The sequence below is a fragment of the Mytilus edulis genome, chromosome 9 (genome assembly GCF_963676685.1).
Source record: "Mytilus edulis chromosome 9, xbMytEdul2.2, whole genome shotgun sequence".
NCBI lineage: Eukaryota > Metazoa > Mollusca > Bivalvia > Mytilida > Mytilidae > Mytilus > Mytilus edulis.
The window spans coordinates 85,612,454-85,627,893 of record NC_092352.1 but is presented as its reverse complement, the minus strand read 5'-3'; the positions used below and the strand labels follow the sequence as shown (position 1 = coordinate 85,627,893).

At 34.1% G+C, this 15,440-nt stretch overlaps 1 long non-coding RNA gene across 1 annotated transcript; it reads left to right on the top strand.

Annotated features, from left to right (window-relative positions):
- The first annotated feature begins 10,458 nt into the window (after positions 1–10,458).
- LOC139489245 (uncharacterized) lies at positions 10,459–14,966 on the top strand. Its single transcript, XR_011656171.1, has 3 exons — positions 10,459–10,798; positions 12,178–12,285; positions 14,056–14,966. It is a non-coding gene; the product is annotated as an uncharacterized lncRNA (long non-coding RNA).
- The last annotated feature ends 474 nt before the right edge of the window (positions 14,967–15,440 follow it).

Sequence of the window (15,440 nt, the reverse complement as noted above, 5' to 3'; positions counted from 1 at the left end):
TTAACGGATTTTGATGCGACCTTAGTGGAAAAAGGGAGATATTTTACAAGTGTAAAGCATACTATACACTAATGACATATTTTAATATTAATGCAAATTGAACAAGTTTGTTTGGAATTGAAACGACTGAACGTGAAAATGTATGGACAGCAAAGCTTCAATTGTCTGCCTGTTTATAAAGCTCCTTATTAATGTACACAAATACACCATAATGTTTAAAAACAATAAACCTATCCAATCGGTGAATTGAACATTTGAACACAGGATGAAAAATGTTGTCCTGCATTTATTTTTAGTTGTTATCTCTGTCCTGCCTTTTTATTTTTCACTCTATCCGGTCCTTTTTTTTTTTTAGTTTATCCTGACTTTTTTTTTGCAAGTGTCCCATCCTGCCTTTTTTTTTACTCAAAACTCCTGTCCTGCCTATTTTTATTCAAATTTCATCCTAGCCCCCCCCCCCCCCCCCCCATGAAAATCAAACGGTAGCTCCCTTAGCAACTTTCATGATATCAACGGCCTTCAAAAATAAGCAAAGATATACTGCACACCTAGCTACATAAAAGGCCCGATACGACAAATATAAAACAATGCAAACAAGTGAAACCTCTAATCTAATTATTTGTTCTCTCGCAGTTTTCGAGATATAGGAATTGGTATTCGGCGGCGGTGGTGGTAATGGGGTAAACTATTTTTATGAAACATATATAATTTAGCAGGAAGAAGACATGGATGTTTCATATCTAGTAAACAGGTACATTATGTTACGAAGTCATCTGTCATGTGTCCATACATTGTCCTAGACATATTTTATCATGGTTCAGCAACTACTTAATAAAGTTGTCATGTACATTTCTCATTTACGGTATCATGAGAAAAAGAAGAATTATAATTGGTATATGGTTTCCTTACAATGTCTATATGTCCGTCGGGTGGGTGTGGGCGCAGGACATATTAGCGAAAAAAAAATTGAACTACAAGGAGACAATAGAGCCCATTTTAGCGCGGGATTAATCCGTTCACCTGTATTTTCGATAGTTCATTTTAGCGAAAACTTACTTACCTGATTAAATAATACTCGCTTTAAGCTTTGGCCAGAAGTTGAGTGTAATTCAAAGCGAATTAATAATGGATCTGAGTCGTCCCATGACATTATAATGAGCAACTTTATAGTTATCATCCAGCTATATACTTTTTTTAATATACTTTTATCGAATTGCAAGGAATAGCATATATAAAAATACGAAGTATAGACAATTTATATGCACCACATTAATCTAGACAAGATAAAGAGAAAGAACAGTTCCTAATGCAATTCAACAATTTTGTACATGGGGTATATCCGGAGCCTATTATGTACGTTCTCTAGGATATAAATTCCAGGCTAGAGCAAGACTTTTAGTGCTGTATCTGAAAGACATCATATATTCTATAATTTTTCGCTAAAATGGGTTAAAAACCAGGCGCTAAAATGGGTTCTACTTTGGCGCTAACACGTCCGATTTTTCTCTCTCAAATTTCCTTTCAATGCGCTAAAATGTCCTCCGCCGATGTCTGTCAGAGTTCACCTGACCTCGACCTGTGTGTGCCGTCTTGTTTGAAATAGAATCTAAAATTTAACTAGTTAGAAGAAGATCAGTCTATTTTTTTAACAGTGGGTAAACCGGTTCAATAGTTATCTACCTTCCAAGTTAATCACACCAGTGTTTGATGCGTTTGTCGTCATGAATACTTTGACTACTGCAGTAAATGCATATACAACATATATTTTGATAAATAGTGAAAGAGGGAAATAACAATGCGATAGAGTTATCAAAAAAGAATATATTTTCCCTCGACATCTCAAACGATCAGATATTATATGCTTTTTTGTAGTATTGTATAAAATCGTTTAAAAAATTCTGACACTAACCAACGGACCACTACCTGTATATTTGTCATAGAAAAAATACTATATATAATAGAGTCGAGTTGTCGTAGAGTTGTCACTGGCTCAGACGTAGCTTATATAACAATATAATTATTTATGTGACTGCATCCTACATTAATTTGCAAGATCCTCTACGATAGATAATTCAGCTGATTTTTGATATTCCATATTCATGCCTTATATATTATACATATATTTCCCATGCCTCAGGTAGAGATTTGTTCAACAAAGATTAGAATATTCATATTTCACGAGGGCTCATGTTTTTTGTTACGACGCTAGATAAAAACAGACGAGAAAAGGTAACACTCGGCAACCAAAAGCTTGATTTTTGTCGAGCCTAAGTGCTCGAGTGGTCTAGCGCAAGGAGATTTGGTACCACGATATCTCTTTAGCATGTCAGTTCGAATCCCAGCCAGGGAAGAATAAAAATTTGCATTCGCTTTGCAGGTCTTAAATTGTTGGGGTGTTATTTAGACGAATTATAATTTTATATATTGGAATTGATTACGGTTAGTTTTTCCTGACATTTTTTACTATATGAAAAAGAAGATGTGGTATCATTGCCAATGAGACAACTATCCACAAAAGACCAAAATGACACAAACATTAACAACTTTAGGTCACCGATCGGCCTTCAATAATGAGCAAAGCTCATACCGCATAGTCAGCTATAAAAGGCCCCGATAAGACAATGTAAAACAATTCAAACGAGAAAACTAACGGCCTTGTTTATGTAAAAAAATGGACGAAAACAAATAAGTAACACATAAACAAACGACAACCACTGAATTACAGGCTCATGACTTGGGACAGACACATACATTAATAATGTGGCGGGGTTAAACATGTTAGCGGGATGCATATATTGGTCTTTCTTAACCTTCTATCATTCAGTGAAAGCCATGCTTAGATCGTGCTGATCTAATATTTTTGGAAAAGGGAGGTTGGGCGTGTAAAGCCAACATTGGAAGTGATACTTGTAAAAAAGTATATGTATTAATACATATATTAATTTCGAAGCTCAATAAGGGAGGACCCCGGTCCCCTGCTCCCTAAATCCGACGTTAATGCTTAAAGGGAAAGACTTGTAGAGAAATGCTAACGCTTTTAAATTTACATTAATAAAAGGGTATATAACAATTAATGCTATAGGACTGTTATACTAAAAAAAAGTACTAGTGTATTTAACCATTCAAAGGGGAAAACCAACGGTCTAATCCAGAGGCGGATTTAGGAGGGGGCCCAGGGGGCCCGCTCCCCCCTTTTTTGGGAAAAAATGGTTGCTTATATAGGGAATCACTGAAGCGTGACTGGAGCGGGCCCCCTCTTAGGTCAGTCAGTGGGCCCCCACTCATGAAAAATTCTGGATCCGCCACTGTTAAATTTATATAAAAAACGAGAAAAGAGAAACAATTATGAACCACATAAACAGACGACAAGTCAACCATTTTATTCCTTACAGTACGGTTTCTGTTTTCTTCGTTGTTGAAGGTTCTTTATATAATAAATTTCAATTGCTGGCTTTCTCATAGGCAATCACATCACATCTTTATTTTTTTTATATTAATGTTAAAAAAAAATATTATTTTAAAATCTACAAAACGTGACAAATACATATAGTATGGTGCACTGTACAAAGAATATTCATAATACAGATATAGGAAAGGTATCTTTTCGGAAATGTTTTATCTATATTACTTTCTATTTTTAAACAGTTAAACTGAGGAATCCCTGTAAGATTTTGTTATCAATACATCTGATCTTTGGTATTGTTGCAATTGGTGTGGTCGTAAACTAGTTCAGATTAAAATTGCAGTGCCTTGATTCATCGAGAGTTCAGCCTTGGATAATTAACCCAGCCTGTTTCACTTGATAAAAATCATAAATAATGAAAACAAATGTGTTTTATTTTAAGCGTTGCTTTACTTTTGCGCCTATTCGCATTTTATTTGCCCCAAAATAATCTTTCATTTACGACACAACCTTAAGATTTCATTTGCGCCAAAATAAAACTTTTTATTTGCGCCAATAATACAAGTAAATTTATATAAAAAAAATATACTTTTATTCAAGAGAGACTTTCAATAGTAACTTGAAAACAAAGATTTTGATTGTATATCAAAATCAAATAAACTAGTACAACGGTTTTCAAATATGTGACATTTTATAGGCAAACATTAAAAAAACAATGCCACTGATTAAAGCAGGCTGGGTATTTTTATACTAATTAAAAACCTTCTGTTTATCGTGTCTCATAGTTTTTAAAACATACATTTTTGAAAATTTCATTGTTCAAAAGTACCATACTTATAAAGATCGTGAGTTAAAATGGTATCTAAAAAAACATAAAATACACGTTTTAAAGTGTCTTTATTTTCATTCTGTGTACGGTTCTTCGTCATTACACTTTTTTTATACTACGCTTCGTTGATGCAAGTTTTCAATGAATTTTGCATGTGTTAAAGTATGCTTTGAACGTTGGTTTTCCCGTTTCAATTGTTTTACACAAGTAATTTTTTGGCCCTTTATAGTTTGTTTTTCGTTGTGAACCAAGGCTCCGTGTTGAAGGTCGTTCATTGACCTATAATGGTTTACTTTTTAAGATTGTTATTTGGATGGAGAATTGTCTCATTGGCACTCACACCATATCTTCCTATGTCTATTTGATATGATGTTAACTAATATTCTGGTTTACAAAATTAATTTACAACCATTACATCAACCTATAATATCTGTTGTATTGTTGAAACACTCTTGAGGGTATTTTGCACTTAGCATTTTTTTTAAAACGTCCACTTTACAACAAATAGTCACACTCAATGTACTGTTGCACCACTGTCCCATGCAGGTTCGGGGAGGGTTGGTTGCCCGCTAACATGTTCAACATTGTCAAATTATGTATGTGCCTGCGTGTCCAAAGTCAGGAGCGTGTAATTCAGTGGATATGTATATTTGTTTTTCGTTCGGTTTTTTTTTTGCATAAAATTAGGCCATTAGTTTTCTCTTTTGAATTGACTTACAGTTGTCATTTCGGGTACTTGAATACATGTAGCTGACTTTGTGGTATGGGCTTTGCTCTTTTTACTGTGTGCCGAAATCTAACGGATTTGTCGTTCTGTATATTATAAGCATCTTTTAAAAAGTCTATACCCATCGATATGAATTTCATTCAAATATTGACTTATGTGTTTTATACCGTCTTATCTTCATGAAAAAAAAACCACACACACAAAAATTATCTGAAGAACCAACGATCTGGAAGTGTTCTCTAGGAGATGGATATCGAGAACCCGACAAACTCAGTGGTCTTGATTTTTCGATCCCCGGAATGGTTTAGTCCGATTGAACGATCATTCGAAAAAAAAAAGTGTGGAATATGTAGTATTTCTGGTGAAATGCAAAATTCTGTTACCAATGTCAGTATCTATCAGTATTTAGAAACACAAAAACTTTTTGATTTTCTTAACATTTGCCATTTGTAAATTGTCAGCATATATATAAGAATATAAAAGCGTTAAAATATTAAGCCCATGCACGTTCCTTCATATTTATACTCAAATTAAGAAATAGGATAGACATAAGAAATGGATTAAATCATGCACGTGTAGTTAGAATGATTGATGTTTTCCTAGCGTCCTATGGTTAATAAAGTATACAAGTACTTTAATAATTGCCAACAAATACAGTTTAAACGTCATATGATCGAATTTGATCGGGATGAGATAGTGGTGGTAGGGGGATTGACTGGCCCTTAAAAGTGCCACTTATTGGGTCCACAAAGAGTTGTTGTAGTGATTCGAATTCTTTTAACATGCAAATGGCAGGGCACTATCAATGCGGGTCATCGGAGTGAATGTCACAAATCTAAACGAACGTGTTGGCTAATTAAGACATTCATCATAGCCAAACGAACACCCAATTTCAGCACAGGTTGTACTGTCTCGGAAGAAAACCAAGGGGACCATATTTTTATACCCCAGTTACACATGGCGTCGTCGGTATAAATGATACAGTTGGACAAAGCATCAATCATCTACATAAGCTTATATATTTGCGTTGTTGCGTCTTTCATGCATGTCTTTATAATAGTTATCAATAAACAATGAAACGGTTCAAAGTTGGTACTGGTGAAACTGCCCTGAAAATTTTCTGGAGCCCCATGAGTTAATGACACGCGTATTGATAATGCATGATTGTTGTTTGCTTAACGTTCACTTGCAAATAGTTCATGAATGTCCATGATGAACACAAAGTACCAATACTACAGGTTGGTTTTGAGAGGAGGCCGTCCGGAGTAATGTCACGGAAGTTTGGACTGGCACTGGATAAAATCAAGTATATTGGAAAAGGACAAAAATAATGCCTTGCAGCAGACGATTTACGGACCTCTCGTAGAGTTTTTGCAAGGGTTCGTAAAGTGTAGAGAGAGTGGTGCTCTCTCTTTAGAGACATTGCATCTTATATTCCCATTCTGACTGGACGTGGTAGCGTTTACATCCCACACAGCTCAACAGATGTACCACTTCGGAGAGGGTTTACCTCCGGTCGGAAAAATACCAAAGTGCCCATAACAATTCCCCAGTCAGCCTTTTGGATCACAAGAACATACTTGTAATAGGCTTGGGTAAATCATGTTTGCAAGTCCATCATCTACTTAAACTGTGACAATAGTGTAAAACACAAGATGAACCTCGTCATGAAAACCTGAAAATGCATGAAATACTTGTCACTGGATGAAATACATATGACAATCAAGCAATCTCTACTAAATCCGCTCAACCTGTACACACGGGGTTTTTGTTTAGGGTGTTTCTCTAGGCACGTATATATTTACTTTGAAAGTTTTAAAGCGGTTATAAAAAATTGTTCCGCGTATACCGAATCCCAAACGATAATCACAAGTTAATTGTTTGCATAATATTCTTTCTGCTGTTGGTCTACATGTAGCTTCAAGTTTCTGACGTCTAAAAGGGTAACGAGAGGAGAACGACTTGCGCTATCTTTTTTTCTTAAATTGAAAAAATCCTGAATGAAATCTAATTCCACACTTCGTTGACTGATGGCAATAAATTAAGATGTTGAGCATCATCCTGTGGTCCTATAAAACTACTGCGGGTGAATTTAACGATTTCTATTGTACACAAAAACCTGCGCAGGTATAGAATACCGGTGTGTGGAGTAAAATTATGCCCAAGGCTCCGAGTGTGGTCTGTCATGACATTCATGAAGATTGCTGTCGATTGCCGCTATCGCTGTAAGCATTTTATGCCACCCTCCACGTAGTTGTCACCAATATTCTATTGTCAAATAAAAGGTATTTAGTGCATAGATTTCACAAAGAATCGATAGTATAAGCATATATTTGTGCACTTGCAGCACGTGCAGAAAGTGCAAATACAAATGTGCAGGAATATGTATTTAGAATATCAAACAGGAGATAAAGGAGTCACATGTTACATATATACCAGTACATTAGAGGGAGTACTTTTCTGACTATTTGAAAGGCTGAATGGTCAATCGAGTAAGACAATTTCATACCTCAGGAATTGCAATGCGAATTTGTTTTGAAACTTCACATGACTATGTATAGCTTGACCTACACGTTTGTGTACCATGCACGTTCATGCTGCATTCCTACTACGCTCTCAGCAATAACGTCAATAGCATGTACCATACAACTACTGTTGTATTCCTTCTTTTATTTATTTATACGTAGATTTCTCGGAAACAGTAATGCCATCATAATCTACAAGGACTCATGGGCGTGGTAGTAGGAATATAAGTAGAGGCATATGATGACCTCTGGTCTATTCCTGCATGATCCAGTAGACAGATTGACTGACCAATCCAACCTATATTAATTAATTGCTGGTCCGTTAAAATTAAATGATCACTGTGCTTAAACGGCTGTGGGTAACTTAAGTTGGCGGACTCTAAACTCGTTGATATTTAATTCATACAAAATGTACCTTTTGCGACGTTTTTCATGCATAATGTAAATATTTATAGGATTATTGAATAAAGAAATGACTAACAATTACCATAAATTTGTTAATATAGAGTTCACTAAAGTGCAAGGTCAACTTTAAAAAATGCATAAGATGTCCGTAACTTTTTGATCGAAACTAAGCAGACTGTCCGTAACTTTATTTTTAGATGTGGGTAACTTTTGATTTAAAATTTTAAGAATTATAATTTCAACAATTAGAAGACAATTAACATCATATTTGTAACCTTCGCGGCCGTTTATACTACTCATTCACCACCAAATGTGATTTTATTAACGCATCATACTTACACCACAGAAGTTTTATGTGGGGTTTGTGGTACTCCATCCTGGTTATGGTTTGAACTTTTATTTACTGATGTGCGTCTTATTGACGTTTTTCGATTGTCAGACCAAGGTTTTTCCATACTCTTTAATGTTTTGAGTTTAATTATATGTTTGCGGTTTACCTTCACCTCTGTTTCTTTCTATGTGTATTTTGATGAATACTCTTTGACGCGGCTCGGTATTTATACATCCCACCAGTTAGTTATAGTGTGAAGGAAGGCGGCTCCATCTTGGGCTGTGGGTAACTTAAGTTACCCACAGCCGTTTAATCACAGTGATGATGATGTTTTTAGTGAACGACAGTGGGTCGTAATATGAACGTAGTCCGTTCGCAAGAAGAGCGTGATGAGGATGGCATGAGCGTACTATAATCGTACTATAAGCTTGAACAGCGTGGTATGAACGTGGAACAGTCGAAGTAGAATCGTGGTTGGGTCGCAATGATATCATGATGGTCGTAGTAAGGTCGTAACATAGTCGCTGTGAAATCGTAGCGCAGTCTCTTCGACAATAATCGTGCTTTTGCTACGCTCTCGCTACGATAGTACGATTATTGTTATGATCTTACCACGACCTAACTACGCTCTCCCTATTATTTCTACCGCGCCCTCATTTCGCCACGACTGCATCACGATTGTTTGGAACATGTTCGAAGTTGGTCCTCGCTTAGCACGATCAAAAAGACTTCATGATCACCACAAACATATACCACGACTTTACTTTGATCTACACGATTGCACTACGATCGTCAAAATTTGCATTTGAGATTATAGTGCGACCGTGACCAAGTGTGACGGGGGTATAACCCACACACCCTCCTCTCATGCATAATACAAATTTAACAATTCTATACGTATATGTAAAACTTTTATGCGGTTTTGTCACGATTTCAGTCCAAACTATTACAGGTACGTGTCTCAGAGTGTATATATATATATATATAGGGATATATTAATTATTTTTTTCCCAGACACCAATGAAAACCATCAAACCCGACCTTACTTTCAATGTCGGAGGGGGGTCACTGTCTATGTAATTAGTGGTAGGGATGATCCCCTGGAATATGTCACCTTTTCATGCTCCATCGGCATGGTATATGAAAAGGGTGAGAAATTAAATTCAGATTAAATATATCAATAGATTGATATTTTTACTTGCTTGATTATATCATAAGTATCTGAAACTAATCAGATGTCCTTATTTTTTTGTGATGCGGTTAAACCACAGTCGTAAATGCATCAACTATTTGTCAAACCATTTAAACATTAATTTTAAACATGTTAAACTCTATTAGACCTATGTGGTATTTCCGCTAATGCTAGATACAGATGCTATAAATCTCATCATTTTGACATTTGCACCTAATAAACATTCAAAGGTTTGTTTACATGAAACATGATAACAATTATTTAAAGAAATTTCGTAGTGTCAGCTATGAGATGGAACGGCAATGTACAAAATGTAACTTTTGATCAGTTTTTCATTAATATAAAAACTCAGTGAAAGTGTTTCTCTCGGGAGTGTTACTATAATATCTGAACAAACATCTTATATAATGTTTTTTGAAATTAAAATTTTTTTTTTAATGAAAGATATAAAAAGGGGCAAATAGAGGAAAGTGTTTAAGATGTGACGAATTTATTAAATTAATTGAGATTATTGCAACTGCTTTGCTTCTAAACAAGTACGTGAAGATAAGCGGGACCCCAAAACAAATTATAAATTCCCATGTACCAGAAGATGAAAAATATCCAAATATCTCAAAAGTTTTTTTTTTGTTCGTTGATATATGACAAGGTATATATTTCTAATAATCAAAAGGTTTGGTACTTGATGTATCAGCTGCTCACCCCTACCAAAAATCTTAAGCCCCCCTCCCGAGCTTTCAATATAGACTTTTTTTCAAGTAAAGATTTTTCCATCTGTTGATGTTATTAAACCACTCCCAAAAGTTGAGGTTACGTTACATAATACCTTGTAGTTTAAAGTGAAAACTAGTTAATATCATGATATTATTAATTTACGTTTACAATATACATTTTTACTTTCAACATTAACATATTGAAACGTATAATATTTCGAAAATAAAGACCACCGTATGTTCATAATGGTTATATCCAGTGGGTAATACACATGCTGGTTCTTTTCTTTTCTTTTTCATATCATATTTTATTGCTAGAGATGTTAATTGGGTGTTATATCCTTCTAATGTTACCTCTTTGATTGACCCAATTCTCGGAAGGAAGTATTATATTGAATACACCGTATGTTAACCGTTATCATGTTTATTCTTACATCAGTAGAACTTTCGCGGTACAATAATAATTTGGGATTATTGTGTGGCCAGTGATGGATTATGTCGCGTGTTTTGTAATACACGCAGTACTGTAAAGTGAAACGAGGTCATTCTGTTGTGTACTTTAGTCAAAGGAAGAGAAAGATGGAGTCCCTTAGAAAAAGAAAATGAGACTGATGGGATTTCGTTTTAAAGGAAGAAGAGTCTGAAGCTAACGTGTATACCTACGAGAGTTCTGGTAAGATATACTTTTTAATTACTTTATTGAAAAGCACTTTACGGCCATGCATATAGGCCAATGGCTTAAAACATTATACATAATATACAGTTTACATAAAACAATGAAAATAAACAATGGAGACACTTTAATCCATAGAAAAGATGAAGAGAAAAAATAACCAAATTGTGTTGATAATTAAAATATGATTTAATATGATTAGGCAGCAACCATTTGATTTTCTGGAGGGGGTGGTCTATGGATTTTTTTTCTGGACAAACTTTTTTTTTTTTGTCTGCGGGGAAAAACAATCTATTTCTTTCACCGACACGACAAGTCGAAAACAATTCTTTTCTTTCAATTTTAGCAGTACATATAGTGGCAGCTGAGGGTGAAACACAAGCGTTTTTTCTCAGAATCAAAAACATTTTTTTTTTTCCTAAATCCATAGCCATGATAGCCACGAATAAAGTGTCTGAGGCCTATTTAACATTCAAAAAGGATATTTCTTATTAAACTTTACATTTACTTAGCATGATAACTTAGTACAATAAGTGCCAATTTTAATTAATGTCTAGCAGTTATTAATGTAATCTTTTTTTTTGCAATAAAGATTACATTAAAACAGTTTGGAATGTTATATATATAAGTGTATCTATCTGCGGAAACATGTTATTTGCATTTGTATTAAGATTTCAGTCAAAACTATAAGAACATATTTGTTAACATGGTTAAGTAATTTATTTACCAAAATAAGGCTCGATCCAGTCGGTAACCATACTTGTACTTAGTTAAAATGTGATAATTTCTAAAGCTTACTGCCATTTATGTGCCAGTTTTTTTGTGCAATTTTATATCTCTATGATGCTCAAATGAGAAGTGGTCAATATGATGAGTACAGATATAATTAGCATAATTGTGGGTGAATTAGTACTTATAACTTTATATATTTCCACTGCCTATCCTTATTGGTTATGTGTACTTCAAAGCAACTTAAATAATATAAATTTTCAATGTTAAGATATTTTGCTAGCTCTTTATATTTTGAATTGTATATGTGTTGTTATAACATTCTATCTCATATAGGGTCGATTCGTTTTTGGAAAGCTTATTAAAAATAATGTGATGCAGTCTTACGATTTTTTTTTCTTCTTTAATTTTCATTTAAAAACATATAAACGGTAAAAATAGACAATACCTGCTTTATATGCTTAGATATGGTCAAAATATGAAATTAGAAGATGTGGTATGATTGCATATTGGCAAAGTCAAATATGTGTGAAAATCCTGTTTTTTCAATACATTTTTAAAGAAAAAAATATATACAATTACTTGTTGTATGCACTGTTTTCACTTTTTATGAAACACTGTTTAAAACTGTGTAATTTGTATTAAAACAGACGAATCACCAAAGAAAAAGAATAACTCAACTTGAGTTCTGGTGGCCTGAGTGCAGTGAATTCAAAATATCAACAGCGACCCTCAAATACAGAATATGAAAGAAAAAGGTGAGGTTACAAAATTTTATTTGCAAACTTTACTTTATAACTTCCAGGTGTCACTGCTAATAGTCACCGGAATTACTTAAATGATCAAATTTTATTGTAGCTTTATATATATCATACCAGGCGGAAACCCAGTTAAAATCGAAGCTCTGTGTTAGAGAAGGCGATAAATGCTTACTGCAATGTTTACTATAGTAACACAATTTTTAAAAATTAATATAGAAAAAAACACAACGACAATTTTCTTCTTTTAAAAACACCATTTGCATAAGTTTTCAATTTATCTACATATTAATGCAGACCCAATGCTGCAGAACAATTCGATATCAAGTCGACGACATAGTAATCTATCAAGTTGGATATAGAAAATGCATAACCTCCATTTTTTTTTTAAATTACCACGGACGGAGAACATATCAATCTATTAGTTCAGTAATTTTCGTGTCTGCCTTTCCATTATGTGACTCGAGAAAAAATTCCAAAAAATGGTTTAACAATTGTATCGAAAAGAGAAAATCGAGTGCACCTTTTTAGCTCACATGGCCCACAGGGGCAAGTGAGATTTTCTCATCACTTTGAGTCCGTCGTCCGTCGTCGTCGTCTGTTAACTTTTACAAAAATCTTCTCCTCTGAAACTACTGGGCCAAATTAAACCAAACTTTGCTACAATCATCATTGGGGTATCTTGTTTAAAAAATGTGTTCGGTGACCTGGTCAACTAACCAAGATGGCTACCATGGCTAAAAATATAACATAGGGGTAAAATGCAGTTTTTGACTCATATATTTCTAAAACCAAAGCAAATCTGACATGGGATAAAAAATTTAACCAGGTGAAGATCTATCTGCCCTAAAATTTTGAGATGAAAAGGGCGACTCGTTGTTAGGTTGCTGCCCCTGAATTGGTAATCTTAAGGAAATTTTGCCGTTTCTGGTTATTATCTTGAATATTATTATAGATAGAGATAAACTGTTACAGCAATAATGTACAGGAAAGTAAAACTTACTAGAGAGCCTTTTTTGGACCGCAGATGAATTATCACGTTGTGATTGGTTAAACGCCGTGTGATTGGTTAAACGCACGTGGTGACCCCCTATGAGGCGTATGGGGTAAGTAAGTTTCATATGGGGTTCATGATGCGTTAATGGCGACGTCATCTATTTTAATGTTGTTGTATTTCATTGTTTATTTTTCAACAAAACGCCGCAGAAAAAGTCCAGCGTCCAATAAATTCATTATACGGTTAACTACTGACCATCTACGGATCCGTAGAGGGTGAATGAAATTCATAGGGGACTAGGCCTCCGGCATCACCCCCTATGGATTTTACTAATTAGTTAACCCTCTATGGATCCGTATGTGGTCAATAGCGAACCATATAACTTATAATGTTGCTATACAATAAAAGGGTTATTGCATGAATATTGGGAAATATTGTCCCTCGTAGAACATATATTGCACTCGCAAGCTTGTGCAATATAAAATTCTACTAAGAACAATATTCCAGAATATTCATGCAATAACCCTATATTATATGCGATATCTCATATAGTTTATAAAGGTATCTTATATACTTTATAAGATATAGTTTTAATATAAGAATATCTGTGTACGGCAACGACTGAATGTATGATCGCTATGTCTCGCTTTTTCGACAAAAGTCGTAGGCTCGACAAAAATGCATTTACAAAGAATCATATTATGGTATTATTCTCACTATTTAAATGATCTTTTCTGAAATAGGTCTTTAGCATAAATTATTTTCTCTTTTAGACTTTACTATCTATGAGTACCAACATAATCTTTAAGCAGTTCGATGGATTTGGAATCCAGACCAGACAGTCAAGAGAATTTACCGTAAATAGAAAATTAGCAAAAGTGACAGCAACACACGTATGTTTCGAATGGTGTGATAGATTTTGGACAGGAGTAGCAGACTGTGGTGCATTGATTCCGAAATCTTGACAAAACAACAACTGAACACCTTTTTGTCTTTTTCAAGTAGGATTGTGCTAAAAAAAAAAATTAAAATGCCAGAAATTAATATGGGATAGTTTGAAAGAAGAACTTTCAAAATGACACATAAATTATTAGCACAAGGATTCATTGCAATGAGACAATTTCTGATTTTGTGTATTTTCAACTTTTTATTTTTTTATAAACTTTAAATAATTTGATGAACTGCAAGTATTATTTAAATATGAACACGTAAGTCTCAAGTGTGGTTCATGCAGTTATTAACTGCTTTTTGTTTAAAAAGGGGTTTCCCTTAAAAGAAAATTTAATCAAGACATCAAAATAAAATATTGAACTCGATTTCAAATTCATTTTATTTTCCTATTTTTGCCATGTTTTTATCAAATCTTAGCATATTTTTAAGTGAGAAAAGAAGACTTCTTGATGCTTCTAGTGTGCCACACTCAATTTTAAACATTGTCACATTTGATTTTCATATGTTATATTCTGGCTTTCAATGTTTTATGTACTTTTTGTTTGTTGGTGAACGTGCAAATTGTGTTCTGACCAATGTAACTTATTCAGCAGTTTATTGAGCTTGATTTTGTTGTTCTTTAAACAATGAAAAACCATTTTTATTAATTTAAAAACTAGAAGAAATTCATCATCTGTTCTTCTATAAGGTTGCTTCTACTCAGTGAGATATTACCATTTTTATAGATAAATAATATTAAATATATCAGTATATTACGTGCAGGTGAAGTAATTTCTTCTAAATGAAACATCATTACTTTCCTCATTTTCATGAAATTATAAATACTATAAAAAATGAAAGTTTTTGGAAAGTTTGGATCTCTTTGGTATGATTACCAATGAGACCGTTATCCACGAATTTTCAGATGAGGTGAATGCAAGCAATTAAAGGCAACCATACGACCTTCAACATTATAAGAAACAGCCATACCGTTTATTCATCTATAAAAGGCCCCGACATAAATAAATATGTTACAATTCAATTGAAAAAGATAACGGCCTAAAGTATTACAATTTACGAAGAAATGAATGGCAGAAATGAACCAACAACAACCACTGAACGACAGGCTCCTGACTTTGGATAGGTACATTGAGAATCTGGAGGAGACAAGTTTGTGAGCGCTCAATCCTCTCCTAGCCTGGGACAGTGGTGTAATAGCACACCATAC